General features: G+C 45.7%; 1 long non-coding RNA gene across 1 annotated transcript in view; it reads right to left on the reverse strand.

The window, feature by feature from the left end:
- LOC144753473 (uncharacterized) overlaps positions 1-24,167 on the reverse strand; it is a 105,036-nt gene that overhangs the window by 16,421 nt on the left and 64,448 nt on the right. The window contains exon 3 of the long non-coding RNA XR_013594375.1: positions 8,584-8,695. This is a non-coding gene — a long non-coding RNA (uncharacterized LOC144753473). The remainder of the gene's footprint in view (positions 1-8,583; positions 8,696-24,167) is intronic.

A 24,167-nucleotide genomic window follows, 5' to 3' on the forward strand; every position in this document is an offset into this window, starting at 1 on the left:
TTATGTCCACGTGGCTCTGTCTTTGCTTCCTATGTGGGGTCTGGGGCCTCGAGGTGCTGGGTTCTTTCTTCTTCCTCGTTTTGCTTTCTTTTTTTCCTGCCACCCTCGTCGCCACTGTAATGACGTATGAGGCCCTCCCCACACAAGAAGTCTGGAACCAGCAATATGTTGCAAACTTCTTTAATTATTATAATATCGCAGGAGAGCGCCGGTACCTCAGACGCCCTCAGGGGTTATCTCCCGACTCGCGTTGTGTAGCGCGATCGGGAAAATGGCCGCCTCGCATGCTACGTGGTGACGTAGCGTGCAACACTAGAGCGCAACTCTACACATCTTGCTTACTCTTAGAATAGCCACTAAAGAAAGAGACTGTCATGATCATCTGGAGATATCAAGTTTGACCATGGGCATGACCTCAGACAAGCCCAGAACTCAAAAACAAAAGGAAGCTAAAGCTAATGGTGTGCAGAGGTGCACCAACCCTCCTGTACCTCAAAGTAAGTCCTTTCATTGTGAAAGACCGGAAACAGGATGCAGGAGTAAAAAATATATATATCATAGATGTTGGGCACTTGTAGAATTAAAATCTAGACACACCCAAACTATTTCTGATGGCATCTACATGGTTATTGGAAAAGTCAGGCTTCTGTTCAAACTCCCCAGAAGTTAAAGCCATGTTTTCAGTGTGCCTTTCTGCAACACAGGAAGGCACAGGTGACGTCGAGCATTTCTCTAAGTGCATATGGTCATCTGCCTTTTTGTCGTGTTGTCAGCATATTGTAAAGCTTTCCATTTTGTTAGTAAGTTTCGACTATTTCATGCAGGTGCCACCGCACTAGGTGCCAAGGTTAGGGGGGCGCCATTTGTGCTCCAAAATCGGCGCCAGTCGCATTTCCGAAAAGCATGCACTACCGAAAACTGTTGTCCCTCTTTCTTTTCCACGATATTAATCTTCGTAGAAATAGCAGAGACATAACAGTGTAAACAGATCACACGGCACGCTTACACCCACTCTGCGCAGTGTTGCCAGAATGGGCTATTTTCCGCACAATTGGGCGGCATTTTTCCCATGTGTGCGAGAAAAAAAATAATTGTGAGCGGCTACTTTTTGGGCATTTGTTAGTCCGCTGTGCGCATTTTTTAAGCTGGGGCAGCGCCTCAGCAGTGTGGGCTTCACCACAACACTATCATCATTGGCAGCCAGCCCTGAGCGAATGGGCAATGAAGCGTGCATCATGACTGGCCCTGATTGTCCAGTGTGTGTAAATGCAACTGCACTGCACGCACCGCCTGAGGATGCAATACTAGCACCACCTGAGGATGCAAACTAGCTTGTTTGGGTCCCAGGGCCGTCAATCTGGTAGCGCGCGAAGGCGCTACCAATGAAGGCACTGCAAATATTATTTTTCTGAGCCCACCTCGTGTCAGTGAAAGTCACGCTGAGTCGGAGTGCTGTGGAGTTCGAGAGCATAGGAGGAGTCAATGTCAAGGCAAGGGCTGGTTGGCATATCCTGCAGCCTGTTTCTGTTGCACATGAGATCCCTAGGTGCCCAGCAGGTTTATTAAGGAACGATTAGTTGTCGAAGTGTCTACTTCTGCTGCTCTGCTACTGTCAGCTGCCACCCTCTTTCTCTTTTTCCCTCTCTTCCTCTCTGTCTCTTGCTGCTCCTCTCTTGCTGAAAACCAAGACTTCAATAAACGTCTCTTACCCCCTGTTTCCTCTACTTTCCTTCATTTGATCTCCTAAGAAATGGATCCAAAAAAGAAAGAAGCACTTTTGCTTAGTGTTTTGCGGACTGTTTAATCTTGCGACGACAGGTGAAACTTCCCCATGTGTGCTTAACCACCGTAATATCACAGGCTCTGCATTATAGGAAGCTTGCACATGACCATTAAAAGTTTGCAAGGACTTTGCCCGACCCGCTCACAGTGATATCACTGCGGAGTCCTGGCCCGGGCATTAGAGAATGTACACTTTGTAACTTTGTGCTAATCGTGAGGCTCCCCGGTTGTATCCTGGTGAACAAGTTACTTACCTTCGGTAACGCTTTTTCTGGTAGATACTATATCTGCCTGTGGATTCCTCACCTTGTGAATATCCCCCTTGTGTCAGCAACATTCGGAAATTCTTTTGTAGCTTTGCGCCGACGTGGATCCGGACGTCACAGAGGCACGGCATCGCACGCGACCCCGCTGACGTCACCGGCGCCTATAACAGGCCCACGCCGGCGTGATGACATCAGTTCCGCCCTTTTTTCCGTGCCCTCGAGGCACACGGACGGACCGATGACAGTAGAAATATACACAGTATACATAGTATAGAAAACAAGGTAACACACACAGTGTGAAGCAAATGCAATAAAACATTTGAAATAAACATTTCCATGACAATAAAATAACACATCATAGAAACTCTGGCATAGAAGAGTGGACAACGGGGAGGCGGGTGGGTCAGTGAGGAATCCACAGGCAGATATAGTATCTACCAGAAAAAGCGTTACCGAAGGTAAGTAACTTGTTCTTCTGATAGATACATCTGCCGTGTGGATTCCTCACCTTGTGAATAGAGTCCCACAGCAGTCCCCACTCCCGGAGGAGGGTGTCCACTCTGCTATACCAGGAAATCATGGAGGACAGAGCGCGCGAAGTGGCCGTCCTTCCTCACCTCGGTATCCAAGCAGTAGTGCTTCGCAAAAGTGTGGAGGGAGGCCCAAGTCGCGGCTCTGCAAATGTCCTCAACAGGAACACCTCTAGACAAAGCAGATGTTGCAGACTTTGCTCTAGTCGAATGTGCTCTAATACCCTCTGGAGGGTCCTTACCAGCCAAAGAGTAGCAGATCTTAATGCAGAGCACGATCCACCTCGACAGAGTCCTCTTATGGACCGCTCTTCCTTTCTTGCAGCCAGCAAAGCCAACGAAGAGCTGGTCGTCCATTCGACAGTCTCTAGTCCTGTCCAAGTAGAAAGACACCGCCCTCTTGGGGTCAAGACGGTGTAACCGCTCCTCCTCCTTGGAAGGGTGAGGGGGAGGATAAAAGGTAGGAAGGGTAATGGACTGACCAAGGTGGAAAGGAGTAACCACCTTTGGCAGAAAAGGAGCCCTGGTCCTAAGAACCATTCGTTCAGCATTAATGGTCAGGAATCGGGGCTTGGAACTAAGAGCTTGAAGCTCACTTACCCTCCTTGCCGAGGTGATTGCAACGAGAAAAACCGTTTTCAAGGTCAGAAGCCTCATGGGACACTTGTGAAGAGGCTCAAAGGGAGCCCCCATCAAAAATGTCAAAACTAGGTTCAAATCCCACTGAGGCACGACAAAGGGTGTAGGAGGGAACCTATTAGTAAGGCCCTTCAAAAACCTTAAAACAATGGGAGACTTAAAAAGAGAAGGCTGGTCAGGCAAACAGATAAACGCCGACAGCGCAGAAAGATAACCCTTCACCGTGGCAACAGCAAGCCCCTGCTGGGCCAGAGAAAGGGCAAACTGGAGCACATCAGATAAATGGGACCTCAAAGGGTCTATAGATTTCTCCCTGCACCAAACAACAAATTTAGACCACCTATAAGAATAGATGGACTTAGTGGAGTCACGCCTGGCTGACAAAATGACATCCACCACATTGTGAGGGAGAGAAAAAGAAATCAGATTGCCCCGCTCAATCTCCAGGCATGAAGGTGTAAGGTCTGGAGGTGGGGGTGTAGAACCTGCCCCTCCATCTGAGAGAGGAGATCTGCCCTGTGAGGGAGACGGAGCGGCGGGTGAGAGGAGAGGTGGAGAAGGTCTGAGTACCACACCCTTCTCGGCCAATCCGGGGCGATCAATATGACTTGGGCCCGGTCTTGGCGAATTTTCCTCAGAACCCGAGGAATCAAAGGTATGGGAGGAAACGCGTAAAGGAGTTGATTTCCCCAACTCAACTGAAACGCGTCCCCCAAGGCTCCTTGCAACGGATACTGGAGACTGCAGTATGACGGGCAGTGAGCATTCTCGCGAGTGGCGAACAGGTCCACCCGAGGAGTCCCCCACATCTGAAAGATGTCGCGAACCACCTCCGGGTGAAGCCTCCACTCGTGGTCGGCAGAGAACTGCCGACTGAGACTGTCTGCACGAACGTTCAGAACCCCGGCCAGATGATTTGCCATCAGACAAATCTGATGGTCCTGAACCCAGGACCAGAGGCGCAGAGCCTCTCTGCAGAGACACTGCGACCCCACTCCTCCCTGCTTGTTGACATACCACATCGCGGTCGTGTTGTCCGTCAGGACTTGAACCGACTGACCGCGAAGGGAAGGGAGGAAGGCCTTGAGCGCCAAACGTATCGCCCGCAATTCCAGAAGGTTGATGTGAAGCAACCTTTCCTCTGGAGACCAAAGACCCTTGACCTCCAGATCCCCCAGATGAGCACCCCAACCCAGGGTGGATGCATCCGATATCACTGTGGCCACCGATGGAGGCAGTTGGAAAGGCTTTCCTTGAGACAGATTGCCTTCCACGCCCCACCAAGACAGATCCGCCGCAGCTTCTCTGGAGATCCTCACTGACTCCCTGAGATCCCCGTTGTGCTGATACCACTGCCTGCGGAGGCACCACTGGAGTGCCCTCATGTGCCAGCGTGCATGGTTGACCAACAGAATGCATGAGGCCATCAGACCGAGCAGGCGAAGAACCTTCAAGACTGGAACGACCGCTCCATTGAAAAATAAAGGAATCATCTCCTGTATGTCGCGAATCCTTTGAGGAGGAGGGAATGCCCGACATACAGTAGTGTCCAGTACCGCACCTATGAACAGGTTGCGCTGTGAGGGCACCAGGTGAGACTTGGGTACATTTATCGAAAAACCCAACCTGTGCAACAACTGAGTTGTCTCCTGCAGATGATGGAGCACCTTCTCTGGCGACTCTGCTTTGATTAGCCAGTCATCTAGATACGGAAACACATGTATCCCCGATCTTCTGAGATGAGCTGCCACCACTGCCATCACCTTGGTGAAGACTCGAGGTGCAGTAGTAAGGCCAAACGGAAGGACCACAAACTGGTAGTGCTGTGACCCAACCGTGAAACGGAGATACTTTCTGTGCGACTTCAAGATGGGAATATGAAAATACGCATCCTGCAAGTCGATCGACACCATCCAGTCCTCTTCCAACAGCGCTTGAAGAACCTGTGCAAGAGTGAGCATTTTGAACTTTTCCTGCTTCAGGTAAAGGTTCAAAATCCTGAGGTCCAGGATTGGCCGAAGTCTGCCATCTTTTTTGGGGATCAGGAAATACCGGGAGTAGCACCCCTGACCCCTTTCCTGCTCTGGAACCACCTCTATCGCACCCTTTCGGAACAGTGCCAGGACTTCTTCCTGCAGGAGAAGCAGGTGGTCCTCCGAACAATAACCCTGGCAAGGAGGGTAATTGGGAGGGAATTCCTGGAAAGGAAGAGCATACCCATTCTCTACAAGATTGAGAACCCAAAGATCCGATGTTATAAATTCCCAATCTTGTAGAAAATGAGTAAGCCGACCCCCCACTGGGCCCACATGATCCGGAATGGCGGATCTAGGGCTGCTTTGCTGCGTTGGCCGGGGGTTGGGAAGGAGAGGAGGAGGAGGAGGAGGAAGCTTGACGACCTCTAGGACGGGATCTTTGTCTGCCTCTGTACGACTTGTACAGAGTATTCTGCTGCTGCTGAGGCTGCTGCTGGGATGATCTATAAGATCGAAAGGAAGATCGGCCAAATCCCCTGAAGCGTCTTCCGGTAGTACCCCTCGACTGAAGGCCCAAAGATTTTGCAGTGGCCCTACTGTCCTTAAAACGCTCCAAGGCAGTATCAGCTTTTTTCCAAACAGACCTGATCCATCGAAAGGCAAGTCCATTAACGCAGACTGGACATCAGCAGAAAACTCTGAAGATTTGAGCCAAGCAGCTCTCCTAGTAGCCACAGAGGAACCCCTGACTCTTGCCACCGAGTCTGCGGTGTCCAGACCACTCTGGATGACCTGTCTCGCAGCTGCTTGGGTGTCCGAGACTACTTCTTGAAAATCCTTCCTGTCCTCCTCAGGAATCTTTGGAATAATCTGTTTGACAGAGTCCATTAAAGCATGGATATATCTCCCCATCAGACACGTAGCATTGGTAGATTTTAATGCCATACTGGCTGACGAGAAAACCTTTTTTGCCCTTTGGTCCTGTTTCCTGGATTCCTTGTCTCCAGGAACCTGTGGAAACGCTCCAGCAGATTTCTTAGAGCAGGCAGCCTGCACTACTAAACTCTCAGGAAGAGGATGCGTTGTTAAAAATGCAGGATCCTCCGGTGCAGCTCTATACCTCCTCGCCACCGTTCTAGAAACCGCAGGAGCAGATAAGGGTTTTTTCCAGACTTCATAGATAGGTTCAGACAATGCCTCGTTGAAGGGCAACATAGGTTCGATCACAGATGAGGGAGAATGAAGCACCTCCGTTAAAATATTAGGCTTATAATCAGCCGTAGGTAAAGTAATGTTTAGCAAACTCGCTGCCTTCTTAATGACAGTGTGGTAAGGTACCACATCCTTAGTTGGAACATTTGATACAGAAGCTAACTCCCATTCAGGCGATAGCTCAAGCCCACTGGCCTCGCACAAGTCTTCAAAGGGATCCTCAGAATCCTGCAACTCCCCTTCTTCGGTATCAGAATACCCATATTTCTCCTCTTCTAGAAGTCTCTGGGCCTTCCTCCGAGACCTTTCTTTCCCAACCGAAGTCAAAGGATTCGGAACCGACTCCGACGGGGTCGGTGCTGGCGTCGAACCCGAAGTCGGACGAGGTCTCTCGACACGAGGTCGGACAGAATCTTGCCTCGGAGTCTCGGGTATCGGCGTCGATGGGATCGGCGTCGATGGAGCCGGCGTTGTGCGCTTCGGCGTCGACGACACAGGTGGTGTCGGAAAATGCCAATGCGGTGGTAGAGCCGGCATAAAAGGCATAAAGGGTGCAGGGGCATAAGCCTGTGGAACCCCTAAGTTAAAAGCCATAGGACCCGTGGGACCAACAGGTGCACCAGACGGGAACATCGCTCTTGAATATACACCAAACATGGCGTTCAGGAACTGGGTAGGATCCTGACCTGGAGTCGGAAACTCAGGATATGGACCTCTTGGATGTTCCCGGGGAGGCGGAGTCGATACGACGTCGACCTCTTCTTCGGGCGCCGGAACCGGAGTCGATGAACCATCAGGTGCCGGAACTTCGGCTCCACCAGCCCCCTGCTCCTCACCTTCATCCTCCTGACCAGAAGGATTGGTTGGCATCGGAGAATGGACCTGTTCTTGAGGTTCGGGAGAATCCGGATGCGAAGCCTCTTCGTGTTCAGACTCCGAAACCTCCACTTCTTTACCCATGAGTTTGACCTGGGACTTCGGTCTTGAGCCAGAGTCCTTCCCAGAGCGATGACGTGACTCATGGGTCCTCTTCCTGTGCTTCTTCCTCGATGACTTCGAAGCGTGAGCCGAGGATGACTCCGAGTGCGACCTCGAACGAGACCTCGATTTCGACCTCGATCGGCGAGATCGAGATTTCGATGATTTCTTGGCTTTCTTGCTCTTGAGTTTCGCCACGAGGAGCTTTGTCTCCCTCTCTCTCAAGGCCTTCGGAGTCATCTTCTTGCAGCAGGAACAGTCCTCGACATCATGGTCGGAGCTCAAACACCAGACACAACACTCATGAGGGTCGGTGATTGACATGGTCTTGCCACATTCACCGCAGGCTTTAAACCCAGTCTTCTTCGACGACATTCCGAAGAGAATGAACAAAGACACAAATATAAGGAAATAGTAACAAAGTTACTGTAAGCTACTACACGATCCCTGAAAACTGTTAGCGTCGACGACGCGGAAAAAAGGGAACTGATGTCATCACGCCGGCGTGGGCCTGTTATAGGCGCCGGTGACGTCAGCGGGGTCGCGTGCGATGCCGTGCCTCTGTGACGTCCGGATCCACGTCGGCGCGAAGCTACAAAAGAATTTCCAAATGTTGCTGACGCTAGGGGGATATTCACAAGGTGAGGAATCCACACGGCAGATGTATCTATCAGAAACGCTTGTTCTGCGTTTCCTATTACTCGACAGGCACAGCTTTGATACGTGGTCTGGCAATCCACTGCCATTCATCACCTGCTTCGTATCTGAGAGGCGCGATCTATGCAGTTAAGGGCGTGGGTTAAAACATTACCTTAAATCCTGTGTTTCGCATGATGTACCATTTCACCAGTTAATATTTGAGCGCCTTTCTCTTGAGTTTTCTGCTATGGCATCCAAACATATCATAGGACAATGAACATATGGCTAAAACAAGGCAGACCTAATGGGTTTGCTAATGCTTGTTAGAAGTATCAGATGAATAACGATTTTATTGTGAATAATCAGAATTGAAAATGTTTAGATTCAGAAAGTATGAGACTGAGATAAACATTAGTAAGTCTGTGGAATGGTTAGTGGACACTTCGACTACTAATCTTACCTTAATAAACCTGCTGGCGTGACTATGCCACATGAAGACCACTAACCATTCCACTTCTCGTGTTCTGTCATTGTCAGCTGCCCCCCCTTTCTTCCTCTTACCCTTTTTCCCTCTCTTTCTGACTCTGTCTCGCAGCTCCTCACTTGCTGAAAAACGTGACTTCAATAAACATCTCTTACACTGTGTTTCCTCTACTTTCCTTCATTTCTTCTCCTGTGAAATGGATCCGAAAAAGAAACACTTTTGTTGGAAATGTTTTCACTGAAAATTTTCTGTTCCAAAGTGCTGCCTCTGGATAAAGAGAAAAAAAGGTTCAAAATACAAAAAAAGAAATAAATAGCTAAATAAAGCATGACACAGCAGTCGCATAGTGGCCAGATTGGTTTTATTCACCTGTAAACACATTAGCGCCACTTTACAAAGTTTGCTAGTGAAGCGCTACTTTCGTTTTCTTGTCTTTCTTTGAACAGTATTGTTTTCCCCGGGTGGGGAAGGGCACCATTCCTGGAGGTACTGCAATACCTTGTTAATAACTGGAGTGGTAAACGTTTAATGTGATCCTTATCAGCTTCAGCTGTTTTCCTTATTTTAGTTTATATAATGTGTACCCCAGCTCTGTATCCAGGGATGTGGTCTTTTTAAACCATACTGCTTACATTTTGTAAGGATATAAGCAATGGACATTGAAACGGGTCCCTTCTGGGCCCTGTAGTACTGTCTTTAATTTTTCAGGTAAAAAAATGAATTGATTTTTGAATAATGAGTGTAAAAGTGTTAAGGTAACCATGTTGTTCTGCTTACGTTTCACATGCTTTACTTAATCTTGTATTCCCTACGAGGGTTTGCTTTTCCCAGGATGTTCCCTTGTTTTTAGGTCTCGCCTGAGCCAGCGCATGCGCTGCTCTGCGAGACATTTAGTTTGGGCTTTTAAAAGTCCTACCACAGCTCTTTGTGTGGCATTCTGTGTGCGGTTAGGCGCACAGGCACAAGCAGAGGAGCCATCTGGCTTTCCTCTCGCTCTCCCATGCGCACGCCTTGCTCTGCCTCTCTGCCCCCTTACAGCGCACCTCACTCTGCCCCGCCCCCACCACAGACTGTGTTCCCGCGATCACCTTCGCTTTCACTTCCGCTTTACTTTTACGGCTGCAGGGCCAATGCTTGTTATATGCGCCTTTAAGTTGTACTTTACCATTGCTCGCTCATGATCAGAAATGGATTTAGACAAATCTTTAGTTTGTATTTTAATCATGTGATAAGATGCAATGTCTGGTTTAGGAAGCATTGGCATGCCTTCCTTATTGAAGGTCTGCTGATCCCTATGGTTAATCGGCATGACTATCTCTTGCACTTTAACTATGGAGAATATAGGACGAGAGCCCTTTCTTTTTACTTGCTCTCATATGCACTTGCACTTTTATTTGTACTTGTCTTAGCCTGCCCTGACCCTGTTCTTTATCCGCTGCTAGTATGAATTCATGTTTATTTTAATCATGTGATAAAGTATGGTACATTATTTTAATACTGTTGTTTTTTTTCCTTCTAAATTGTAATGTTTGCTATGATTTTAATTAATCGTGAAATTCGAACGAACTTTGAACTTTAGTTTTAGCAGACCCAGAACTGCTCTTGACATTTCTTTTGGGCGTGCGTACACTGCAAATCTAGCATAGTGTGGTGGGATTACATGTCTAGCCAAGAACTCTCATGTATTGTTTGTATGAACACGTGCAGTCTATATAGAGCAAAAAATCCAGGAGTGCGTGCGGTAACTTCTGTGACTGTGCTCTGACTCTGTAAAGGGAAAAGATTTGTCCTGCAGGGACCGACGGCAACATTACGTAATCGCGTAGGATCCCCTGGCCAATAGAGGAAGTTACTTCTCGGTCTGAACACTGTTTAACAGCTTTGTCGACTTTGGTTTTTAGAACACGTAGGCTATCAAGCTGTTTCCGTTTCTCGCGATGGTGTCCGTTCCCCATGTAAATTGTCACCAGAGATTTTGGGTGTCAGCAGCTGCTCCTGTGAAACATAGTTCACTTGTAAACTCTCATGGATCCTTGATCAGTTTATCTTGGACCCATAGCTAAAGGCTTTCCATTCTGGCGCGCTACTGCTCAACAGCCAGCCTCCTTACAGCTAGCTGCATTTAACCTACCGGCCGCCCAAACTTCTTTTTGGGACTATTCCATACAGTAATCGCTGATCTGATACAGCAGCATACCATAGAATCTTCCTATCATTTAAAACCGTTGAAGTTCACATGTCAGTGGTAACTTTAATCATCCATATCTACTCTTTTTAAATTAAGCGTATTTTATTCACAAATACAGGTATGAAAGAGCTTCATGTACATTCACTCTTGGTGAACACAATGCATCCCAATATGAAATGGCAGAGGAGCACAGACTCTTAGCTGCATAAAGATAGTTAGTGGTTGCTTTTTACATATTAAAAAAATCCCAACAGGGTTACTTCCTGGCCTTCTGTGACACTTTTATAACACCACCCTCAATTAAAACAGGAACTCCGGCCGTTTACAATGTGTTGGCCTTTTTCTGTTTCAATGCAACTACAGTCTTCTTTTCTTGATCACAAGTGTCTCATTGCAGCTTGCTGTGCGCTGTCCATGCCGGGATCACGGGGGAGAAGGAGGCGGGACATGGCTAGGGCGCGTTACTCGAGCAACTGCAAAGCTAGGGGTGGTGTGGAGCCTCAACAGTGACATACACCATGACACCCCTATCATCGCGAGGATTTCGCAGATGCCCCAACTCAAAGAGCAACATGGAGGCCGTCAAAGTATTCAACAACGAGGTGAGCGTCCAAGGAGCATTACTGTCCACACAGATTTCTTCCTGCACAGGGACTGGGAGCCAGTATACAGTGGACTTGGCCTGTTGCCTGGAGTATGAATGAGACCCCTAGGTGTCTCGTGTCGCCCTCTTTTCGAGCCCTTGCCTCGATTTTCAGGGGCAGTTTTCACAATAGCGATCCGATCTGCACCTCTGCGATGCAGACAGTTAAATTCCCTGGATCGGATCGAACTTCCCGGCTAGCAGCCCACTCCCCCAACAAAATGCACATGGATGTAAACTCTACTTAAACCGCAGTGTGCTTTTCCGCTTCTTTGGGTGCCCGACCTTGCAGATGGGGTGCTCAGTGTCAGATTTGCAACTGTGCTGCACCAAATTCCCAGTTTAATCAGTGTTCATACAGCGGTATGTAAGAGTGCACCACGCGTTGTGACCCATCCATGGGTAGTGACTGTGGGTTTTAGGTCTTACTCAAAGCCATTTTAATTTTCCTGGCCCCTTTCTCCGACTCCATCAGTACAACAACAAAGTTACACCCTGTGATATTGATAATTCTACAACCCCCCTACGACCCTGGCTCATACTACGCTTAGCCATGACGTTGAATCTCGTGTGAAGTCTTATAGATACATCTCAGGCAAACTGCCATGTCTTAAGGGCCCATACGAGACCAACCTTTTTAGCTGCAGGACTTTTTCATGCAGATGCGTTTTGTCATTATTGGCCTATTTATAAAACTGTACATTATTTCTGTTAATTTCTAACCCATCTTTGTAGATGATTTCTGTTCAAATGTAGAAAGTGTTGCTTCACTTTCGGTTTAAGGTGAAGTGTCCTTGGTGAAAAAAGGATTTTCAGTCGTTAACATAACTATCAGTGTGTCCATCAGACATTTGTTTAGTTAAAGTACAGCTAGCTCTTTTTGGTAGAGTGCCAGTGGCACGTGCCGGAATTAAATACTACTATGTACTTGATCTACATGTGCTCAGTGTTCGCATTGCCACCCAAACACCAAGTGGTCGTTGTTAACCTTTATAGTCCTGCATGTATGCACATCCAAGCAATGCTGCAGTCATCTTGACCATGTTCTAGTTAAACATTTTCTGCATACTTTCGTTGTTACCTATTTAACATAAATCTCAAGCAGATATCGGTGAAGCAGTGTAGTGAATCCAATAGCTGCTATAAGTGTTGCATCTGGCTAAGTCCTGTCTGCATTGGCAGAGAGCTGGAGATCTAACTGTAAACAAACCTAGTGCTAACATTATTTGTACAAATATGTAGGAAACTGTTGATAGATGTAAAACCAAGTGCCTTTTTAGGTACTTATTTGACTATTACCTTGTAGGGAGAGGGTGTGTGTGTGTGTGTGTGTGTGTGTGGTTGTGTGTGTGTGTGTGGTTGTGTGTGTGGTTGTGTGTGGTTGTGTGTGTGGTTGTGTGTGTGTGGTTGTATGTGTGGTTGTGTGGTTGGTTTTGTGTGTAGGTGTGTGGTTGTGATGGAGCAAGGATTCGCACATTACGCGACTTGCTTGTACTCATGAACCTCGAATAGCGTTAATAAATCTAATCAAAAATGTTTGTCTTACTAATATTGCACTTTTACACTACACGGGGGTGTTCCAGAGACGCTTGCCTATGTGTAAACAGTAATAACACTTACTATTAAAATGGCCGCTGCTTGGCGGGAAATTAGTCTGCGCATGCGTCGGTCATAGTCATGTGATGTGACGTACTCGCAGTTCTGGTGGGAAATGTTTGCTCATGCGCAATACAGCTAATATGGCCGCTTTGTCTTCTCATATGCTCCGTGCTTGCCAAGCTGCTTTTGCAAAGTTGTTTGTTATGCATTTACCCTAATGCTATAGATATTATAAAGTAAGGGGTATAGAGTAGATATTCATGGTATACAGTGTATTCATTTTTTCTGTATTTCTAAATTGTTTTCGCTTACTTTTCATGTATCGCAATATTTGGGGCCCGAGGAGCTCTCGTGATTCCATATTGAACAGCCTTACTGCGCATGACAGTCTTCTGCCGGTGGCATTGAAAACTTGCCAACCCGAAGTCCCAGCCAAGATGTGCCTGGGAAGATGCACCTTCGCCTAGCAGAAGAAGCTGAATTGTTTTCAATGTATCATAATTCATAGATGTACTATTGTAATAAGAGAGTTAGGTCATGGGAACCCCAAAATTCAAATAGGCGGTCCCAGATCATGTAAATGTAGGCTTGTAGAAATGAAATGTGATTTGTGTGTTGACCTATCCTACTTGAGGACCAATCGAAAGTGGGGATTCTTACACTTGTAACATTTTGGGGGGTGGTACACTGACCAGAAAACAGTATAACCAGCCTAGGTTTAGCTAGAGAAATTGTCCGACTTGTCTGAATAGCTGACCTGTCACTGACCCAACGCACTCAATAGGTGACTGATACAGAGGGCTGCGGAGCACTCTGTCCGAAATTTTCATAGACCCAAGAGGTTTTAAACCTTAAGTGCTGGCGGAGCACTTTGCTGGGGAGTTCGATAACCCAATCGGGGTTTTTGACGGATAGCTGCAGAGAGGGTGGAGCGCAGGCGTTGCTTCCAAACTGCGGGTGCCGGTCTTACCTTGGTGGTCCTGTCCTGATCCTAATCTGGTTTCCCTGTCCTGTCCTGAGGTGTCCATTCTGCACCTGTTGGCCTACTGGCGACTGTCCTTCCTTGGGGTTCTTCCCGTCCTTCACTGACCCGTGGCCAGGGTTGGTCTTCACACCATACTAGGTAAATATAGTGCTAAAAATCTACTCTGCATCTTCTATATTTTCCTTTCTTTTGCTTCAATAAAGTCATACTCTTGCATATTTGATTTTCCATGCTTTCCGCACCACTAAATGAACCAGTCATACGTTATTTGTTGTTATTTTAGCCTGTTCCATTTCTTACCCACCCTTTAAGTACATTCCTTTTTTCAGTTTATGGTATATAGATGTTCCTTTTCTTTACCCATCCTTTAGTCGATTCAAGTAATTGTACCGTTTATTTAGTATGGTCCATCCGTACCTTACTTATAGTTCCTCTTTATGGGGAAATATTTCACTGTGAAATTCTGGTATGTTCCGTATTTTTTCCCCGTCCTTTAGACAAATACTGAGTCAAAATTCTGAAACCTATATTAGTATGTTCCCTGTTCTTACCTTCCTTTAGACTCATAAATGGTTGGTCTCATTTATTTCCTTTATGGATACGTGCTATTTGTAATATTGGTTATTGATTGCTTACTTATTGTAAATCTTATGCTATCAGAATCCGATGAAGTTTAGATAAAGGTTTTAAAACTTTCTGAGTCTGTGATTATTTTATGAGTGCAAAATATAGAAAAGGTATTTTTGGTGTCTGCCTTTCTTCACAGCTAGCTCCCTGATCCATTGTGATCAATAGGTACCCGTGACGGTGGATTGGTAAGTCGGGCACACTGGAAATCAAATAGGAAGGAACTGGGATACTGGTAGTAGAGTGTAAGGTTACCCGATTAATAAATATGGTAAATTGAAATTTATGGGCCCGATACGTATGTGGTAAAATTGTTGGTCGGATGACCTGCGCGCTCTATCAGTATTTTTCTGGTAGCCAGAGGATGGTTAGGGACTAGTTAAGATAGGTAGGTAGGTTATTTGCTGCTAACTGTAAAAATATTACTGTTAAAACGTTCGAACGAATTTACAAATGTTTTATTGCTTTGAAAATTATGAAATGTTTTAAATTGTTTTTCTTGCAGCTATATTGATTTATGTTCTAACAAAACTTGTTAGTGAATGTTATATGTTGTCTGGAATCCCCGGGGAAATTGAATAACGGGTGGTGAGGAGAATCCACGCCGTGGTGAGGTCATTGGCTCGAGGAAAATTGGTGCAGGTTAGGCAGAACTGGAAGCACTGATTAGGGTTTTCGGAGTGTATGTTTGAATAAATGATAGCAAAGAGTTCGCTGGCAAAACTTCTATTGTGATATAACCTAGTAAGGGTCACACGGAAGGAGTAGCAGGTTCGTCTAAGCTTGATTGTTAGCAAAGGAGTTCGCTAGCGAAACTTTAGACTTAGTATATTTCCCGGAAAGAAGAGGATGAGTCAAAGAAGTAGCAGGTTCTCTGATGCTTGAGTGAAGGGTAGGCAGAAGGGATCTACTCGTGGTATTTGAAAAGTAAATGGAAGTAGTTTACTTGCAGTGAAAGAATCTTACCTTTCTAGACACTCGAGTACAGTGGCGAATGTTTCTACGTTGTAAATTAAATAACGTACTTGCACTTTAAGAAAGAAAGAAAGTTTCCGTTACCTTGGGAAGGAGGGAGTCAGTTGCGGAGCTGCTCTGACGTCACTCTGTGCCGCGCTGGGATTGGTAGAGACAGCGGGTGTGTAGCGGAGCTAGTATTGTAAAGGAGGGGTGAGTGCCGAAGCGTGGGAACTTGTCTCGCAAAAAGGCCGCGCACCCATTGGTCAGAAAATTTGCAACCGCCGTGTTGATTGACTTTAGAAAAATTAAAAGACGCAATTGGATTGGAAGTGACTAGTAAACAAAGTCGCTTGTGGAAAAGTATATGTGGCATTCGTATACTCCAGAGACTAGACCCGATCCAAGATATCTAGGGTTTGGATAAGATCAGTGGAAAGGTCGTAACAGCGTCATGTACGGAAACAAGAGAAAAATGACCTTAATAAGCAAAGTAAAGAATTACTTCAAAAGAGACAAGCCTATCAAGACTAGAGAAGGAGTTGTCATCCCACCTCCTAATACTCCCGCATCTTTCATGATGTTTGATAAAGGGTACCACTCTTGTATATGGTTGGAAAATTGGGTGGAATACACAAAGGATGAAGGAATTTTGGCATTTCCGTTAGAGGCTACATTTAATGGCAGGATTCTGTTTAACTTGAGAACCAGAATGAACGATTTACATCCCAGACCCAGATTAACGCAGTACGAAGCCCTAGAGGAATGGGAGATAGAGGCTTTTGAAAGGGACAAGCCCCGAATGGATAAAGGGTTAACCAAATGGTATCCTAAAGTGAAACCCGAGACCCGAGAGAAAAGAATGAAACAGTGGAGGCAGAATATGATAGTAGAAGGATTGTACCCTATGATGGCACTAGGAGACCCGGTGGGAGGGAAAAAGACAGAACAAAAACCGAACATTGGGTGACCAGTGGGGATTCAGATGACGATTTGTTGGATGACTTGTTCATGAAAAATCCACCTCCTTATAATGAAGGACCCCGATCCTCTAGTGTAGGGGATGCTTGCCTGGGACCTCCTTACCAGGAGGGGCCTAGACCTGTAAATGTAAGAGACGGCTGTCAAATACCTCCCTATCAGGAGATGCCGAGACCTTTAAGCACAGGAAATCCATTCATGAAACCTAATTATGGTGAGGGACCTAGTATGACGCATCCAACTGCCCCAACCCTGACTCCGCAAATAGTACCTGAAATAAGCCTGGAAAGAATACTACAGGAGAGAGAGCAAGAGGCATTAATTAAACAGAGAACAGAATTAATTCAGAAAATCTCCCAGCTAAATAAAAGTCCTGGAGCCCTAACCAGCCCAGTAACTATTGGACCAGTCGTTCCTTTGTATGGGGATAAACAGGGGTGTCCCAAGACACCGATTAATACCCCGGCTATAGTACAGCCACGAAAAAAAAACTCCTTAATTGTAGATGATCAGACAAGCGAATGCGAATCTGTAATTTCCTTGATGGATTTGCCAGTAAGGGAGCTAGAAAGGGGTTCACAGAGAAGGAACAGTCCTTTCAGTTCAGGAGAAGTGCAGATTGAGTCAGCTTCTGGTACTAAACGTGCCACTGTAGTAACTCCTGAAGAGATCGAGAGATGGAGTCGAGAACTAGAGAAACCAAATTCCCCGTCGAAACCACTAGATATTTACAAATTAAGAATAGAATTGGAAGAACCGATGGCTGGGAATGTAGGGTTAGACAGACTAAATACCTTTTCTGAAGAAGAATTGCTGTTTATCTGTAAGAGCATCACCAATAATGCCAGGGTGTTCCATGAGAAGTTAGTGGACACCGCAGCAAGTATGGGAATTGATATTGAGAAATCTAAATCATTGCAAAAACCCTACAGAGCAGACTTCTCAGACAAAGATCTGGAAAATATGAATGTGTCAGGGAAGAAGGTACAGATCAAAGAATTAGTGAATCTGTTGCAAAAATGGGGAGAACTAGAAAAGTGGAAAGCCAGGTGGGCAAAGAAAAAGGATGAGATTAGATCCAAACAGATGACTTCTGAGTATGTCTTAAAGGAGGCAGACAAAGCAGAAAAATTATATCCTATGCGAGAAGTGCCAGGTGGAAAGTATGTGCACGTTCCATGGTCCAGACAGGATATTGTGTCCTTTACCAATGACTTTCCGAAATTACGAGAGAAACCTGTGGATTGGTACAGGCAGGTAGAAAGATTTGTGAAGGTGCAAAAATGCCTGTGGAAAGATCTGGATGGGTTTTTCGATATCGTAGTTCCCGTAGATTTGTGGACAGAATGTAAAATTGCCATTGGTTGGCCTAGTGAGGAATTCCCGAGGGACCCTGTTACAGGGGCTCCTTCTGATGAGGTAATGAAAAAATACCAGCAAGTAATGTTACATCTGAAAGGGAAAGTGCCTACAAAGGAAACTGATTGGACCCGAATAGATAGAACTACCCAGGATAGGGACGAAACTGTGCATTCCTATTATGAAAGACTGTTGCAGGTGTTCAAAACGTACAGCGGTATAGATAACATTGAGATGAAGGACATGACCCATTTCATTTACAGGTTTGTAAACGGTTTAAGACCTGAAATTTGCCAATGGATCAAAGACAATAACATTTTTTGGCAGTCTAAGAAAATAGATGAGGTTTTAAGGTACGCCAAGTACTGTGAAGATGAGATGGCTGAGAAACGAAAGGCCTTAAAGGAAAAGGTCATGTGGGCACAAGTAAAATTAGCTGCACAACAAGAAAAGCAGTTAGGTAAAATGTATAGTACTACCCAAAATCAAGGTTCTGGGGGTGGAGGGAAGCCCAAAGTAAAAATGAGCAGAGAGGATGCCAAAAAGAAGTTCCCCTGTCACGGGTGCGGACAGATAGGGCACTGGAGAGACGAGTGTCCATACGCACAAAATAGTAACCCCCAAACTAATGATTTAAATCCACAGACGCAGAATGAAAAACCAAGAAAGACCCAGCAGCAGGTAAAACCGAACCAATTGCCCCGTGCGCCTAGACCACATTTTAAGGGAAAAGCACAGCAGGGTGTAGACATAGAAATTTGGGGAGGAAAAGAGGATTGAAATGCAGCAACTTCACAATTTTTGTTGAATGATACCTTCTTCTGTGATGAACCTTACTGACGGTGCCTGAGGGGGAAGGACAAGGAGTGCGTGCTTGGCGCCTCCTTGCCGGTGGACCAGTCAGGGCCATACATTGAAGGAAAGGTTGAAGGAAATGACGTCACCTTTCTGTTGGACACTGGGGCCACCCGTTCTACTGTAAGAACAGCAGACGTTCCAAACCTACCCCTCTCGGGAGAAGCGATCCAAGTAGTGGGCGTATCTAATCAATTGATTAGTACCCCAGTTACCGAGCCCATGGAGATTACAATAGGGAATTTCAAAGAAATGCATAGATTTGTTGTCTGTGATTCCAGTCCTATAAACCTATTGGGACGTGACTTGTTGTGTAAAATGAACTGTACCATCTTTTGCACACCAAAAGGCGTCGAAATTCAAACCCCAGACGAAGATGGAATATACAAATTAATGCTAATAAGACCTGACTCAGAAATTAAAAGACTGACGATAAAAGACTTACCTGAAGAACTCCAACAGACAGTGAAACTAGAAGTATGGGATTTTACTGGAAAAGATGTAGGACTAATGGCAAATGTTGACCCGATTAAAATAGCCATAAAGGAAGATGCAGTTTACCCAAATACTAAACCATACAAAATGAGTGCAGAAGTGAGAGCAGGAGTTGCCATTGAAATAAAAAGATTGCTAGAAGCAAACATCATACAAGAAGTGTTGAGTAGTCCTTGTAACTCCCCGATAATTGGCATCAAGAAACCTAGTGGTAAGTACAGGGTAGTGCAGGACCTGCGAAAGGTAAACAAAATTGTTGTTCCTTGCTGTCCTATTGCTCCGAACCCAGCAGTGATTTTATATCAGATTCCATGGGATGCTGAATGGTTCACAGTCATTGACTTATGTCACGCATTCTTTTCAATCCCATTGCATCCCGACAGCAAATTTCTTTTTTCATTTGAATTCGACAGTGAAGTGTTCGTTTGGAATCGCGTCCCTCAGGGGTATACAGAAAGCCCCTCAATTTTTAATCAGATTCTGAAAAAGTGCCTTGAATCCTTAGTCTTACCTGGAGAATCAGTTTTGGTGCAATATATAGACGACCTCTTGGTGGCGTCTAAAAGTCAGAAAGACTGTGTTGTTGACACCATTGCCTTATTAAACCACTTAGGTGAAGGAGGACATAAAGTATCACCTGACAAACTACAGTTCTGTACCTCTTCAGTAAAATATCTGGGGCACCAGATAGAGAAGGGTATCAGGAAAGTTACTTCAGAAACAATTAGCATAATTCGAAATATGCAGTTACCAAACACTCAGAAAGAAATCAGAATGTTCCTTGGAGTTGTAGGATACTGCAGTGTCATGCCTGCTTACGCTCCGCCATGTACCGCCGAGAAGAATTCAGAGAAACAGCCGCCGATCCAAAATATGGGGTTGGCAGTGGTTGGCAAACATAGGCGGACATCTGTGGGACGCATGCGCAAAGAATCGCGCAGGCGCAGTTTGTTTTCTTAAAACACTTAGGCCCGCCTCAAGCTCACGGAAACGCTTCGCAATTAGCTAGCGTTTGGGCATTCGTTCCCGGTCACGGTGTGGGTCGTCCGAGGAGCTAGTGGAGGGAACCCGTGTTTCTATCGTATTCCGCGTTTCCTGTAGTAGCTGTTTTGTGAGTACTTGTATCGAAGTGCTTCGTGTATATTTCCTAGTGTTCTCTCATTTACTCGTATACTTTATTCAGCAAGTGAGTTTCTTATCACCTGCTAAGGGTTCAGTCCGCCTTACGCCTTATTGTTTCCTGTGGAGTTCTCATAGAGCTCGTGTTGTGTGCTTAGCTTATTTCATCCTTGTGAATTTTAAACAAGGAATTAGTAACGGATGGTTACTGGCGAAACTACATTTTCTGTTTGAAGTTACATGCCTCATTGTTATAGGTGAGTCATATACCGATAGACGTAAGACAATTCCCCTTAAAGTGTTGTTAATACTTATGGTGCCTTTCAACTTACAGATAGTAGGCATACCTGGTTTTACTACGCCTTCCAGCCTCTACGTTTCTACCCTTCCAGCCCTTATAATTTCCAGATACCTGCATATACTCCACATTCTGAAGGTATATCATTAGTTCTCAAACCAGTCCTTTTGGGACTAGTGTGGGGAGGGGTTTGTATTCACTGCTTTCTGTTTTCTCTTACTGCAGTACCAGACGGAAGAAGATTGTCCTAACTCTGTCTTGGGTGAGGACTGTGGAGCGCTGTATCTTCCCCCTCTACCCTTGTTTTGTTCCCCTGTTTTCCCCCTGGTTACCTCTTGGGTGTTGGCATTATATCCTGACTCCCGAGGGTGATAGGGGTGAAGCAGGGTACTTTGCATCGAGATACCAGGACACTCCTGAGACAATAAGGTGCGTGCATGACAGATTGCGAAGCCTAATTGATTTGTCTCCCGAGTGCCATGGATCTCACCCTGCAGGACGTGGCCAGTATGGTGGGAAACCTCCAGAGAGAAACACAAGCCCTCTCCGATAGAGTGGAGGCTTTACGTATACAGAGAGAAGAAGGAGCTAGTTCTAGCACCAATGCACAAGTAGTGCAAGTAGTAACACCACATACCATTCCCTTGACTCCCCCAGAACGGTTTTTTGGAGATCCCACTAAATGTGCCGCCTTCCTTACACAATGTCAGTTACATTTTCTGTGCAAGGCCCCTTGTTTTCCAAATGACCAAGCTAAGGTAGCTTTTGTACTTTATTTCATATCTAGGAGGTTCAGCTGCCAATTGGACCATTCCCTTGATAGAGAAAGATGACCCCCTTTTGTTGGATTATGACGCCTTTAGACGTGAATTACGTAAGATGTTTGATAAACACTCGTTCACGCATGCTGCAGACACGGAATTAATAAACCTAAAACAGGGATCTAAAGACCTTATTACATACATCTCCACTTTTAACAGATTAGTGTTAGAAGCTGATTGGCCTACAGAAAAACGCAGTGCCCTTTTTTATAAAGGACTGTGTGATGAATTAAAGGATGCTTTGGCTCACATGGTGGATCCCCCTGCTACGTGTCCCGAACTAATAGACCTGGTGGTAAAACTGGATCGTAGGTTGGGAGAGAGGCGAAAAGACAGAGTTAGGTATGAGTACCCTAGAATAGGATCCAGAGACAAGAAATCTGAACCTGAAGCGAAACTAGAAGACCCTGAACCAATGCAAATAGGCAGTATTAAGGGTCCCCTAAGTGAGACCGAGAAGCAAAGGAGACGTGATAATCGATTGTGTTTAAATTGCGGCAAAGCGGGGCATTTCTTACGGGAATGCCCGGTAAAACCAAGACAGTTCCGCAAGTCGGAAAACTAGCTGACCCGAGGATAACAGAGACCGCTCCATCGGGTCCTTCGAGTCATATGGTCTCTTCTTTAATGGCAGAAGAAGGGCACTTCTTTGTTCCTTCGAAATTGAGCTGGCTTGACAACTCCATAGTACAACCTATTATGATAGACTCTGGAGCCTCAGGGAACTTTATGGATAGACAATGGGCTGCTGCCCATTTCATTCCTGAAGTACAAAAAAAGATTACCGAGGACGTGTATACCATTGATGGTAGTCCATTGAAATCAGGCCCAATCACTCATTCCACCATCCTTTTAGAACTATATGTAACCATCTCCCATTGGGAAACTCTCGCTTTTGATCTAATTGAGTCCCCTCAGTTCCCTGTGGTGTTAGGACTCCCTTGGTTGCGGTTACATAATCCCTTAATTGATTGGCAACTAACTCACATTCAGTTTAGAGAAGAGTGCAGGAATCATATAAAAGAAACCTGTATCGAAAACCACAGTACCTTGGTTTCTGCACCTAAATCTCCTAGGCAGAAGGCCATCACAGTAGTCTCCCCGTCTCCAGAAGAAGGATATACGGTGGAGCAGCCTGACACAGTCTTACCCTCTGAGTATCGGGAGTTCAGTTCAGTCTTTAACAAAGAACAGGCTACCATCCTGCCTCCCCATAGAGTATACGATTGCCATATAGATTTGCAGCCGGGAGCACGTATACCTACAAGCAGAGTGTACTCTCTAACAGAAAAGGAAAATCAGTATCTAAGAGAATATCTTGATACCATGTTGGAGTTAGGATACATTCGTCCATCCAGATCCCCTGCTTCTTCGGCTCTCTTTTTTATTCCTAAACGGGAGGGAGGCTTACGATGTTGTATAGATTATAGATCTCTGAATACCATCACGATCAAGAATAGATACCCTTTGCCACTCATCTCCTCTTTGTTAGATCAGATCAAAGACGCTGAATGGTTCACGAAATTAGATGTCCGTGGAGCATACCATCTTGTTCGCGTCAAAGATGGAGATGAGTGGAAAACGGCATTCTGTACCAAATTCGGGCTGTATGAATATTTAGTAATGCCCTTTGGGCTTTGTAATGCTCCTTCAGCCTTTCAATATTTCATCAATGAGGTGCTGAAGGAGTATCTTGACAAAAGCGTCATTGCTTATATTGATGACTTACTTATCTACTCCAAGACCCTGAAAGACCACATTGCACATGTTCAGGAAGTCTTATGTAAATTGCAGAAGAACCATTTATTTTGTAAATTGGATAAATGTTTTTTCCATAGGCATCAGGTTGCCTTCTTGGGGTATATTGTGTCAGCCCAAGGGCTGAGGATGGACCCCCAAAAGATCAAAGCAGTGTTACAGTGGCCACCCCCTAAAAACGTTAAAGAAGTACAACAGTTTATAGGGTTTTCAAATTTCTATAGGCGTTTCATCCATCGCTTTTCAGAGGTTGTTGCTCCTATCACCCGTCTGTTACGCAAGGGTACCCCCTTTTTGTGGTCTGAGGAAGCCAATACTGCATTTAACGCTCTAAAGGATGCTTTCACTCAAGCCCCTATTTTGAAACATCCCGATCCTGGTAGCCCTTATGTAGTAGAGGTCGATGCTTCGCAAGTGGCAGTGGGGGGAATTCTGTCTCAAGCTGATGTGGATACAGGGGAGCTGCATCCAGTTGCCTATTACTCGCACAAACTCACGCCTGCTGAAGTCAATTATGCAGTAGGAGAAAAGGAACTTCTTGCTATAAAGAAAGACTTGGAAGAATGGCGACAATATTTATTGGGCTCTGTTAGACCTGTCTGCATCTGGGGGTGTTCTAACCATCATGATTTATTTTTGTCCCCCTTAGCCTCCCAGTGTTTCTATTTTTATTTTTTATGTCCACCAGGATTTTTCAGTGCTGTCAGGGGGCTAGGTGTTCCTTGACTATGACGCCATTTTCCCTTCATACACTGTGAGGCCTAGTCTAGCTCCTGAAAAATCTAGGGACACTCATGAACCTAAAATGGTGTCCACCAACTGCCATAACGGACATTCCAGGAGGACAGACCCATAGACTAACATGAGGAAGGTTCCAGAAACATCTAGTGGCTTCCAGAGGTCTCAGGCCACTCTATAAAAGGCCAGTGACCAGCAGCCATTTTGTGCAGTCTCAGGAGTGACCAGTGAGGAGAGAGGC

The sequence above is a fragment of the Lissotriton helveticus genome, chromosome 5_1 (assembly GCF_964261635.1).
Source record: "Lissotriton helveticus chromosome 5_1, aLisHel1.1, whole genome shotgun sequence".
NCBI lineage: Eukaryota > Metazoa > Chordata > Amphibia > Caudata > Salamandridae > Lissotriton > Lissotriton helveticus.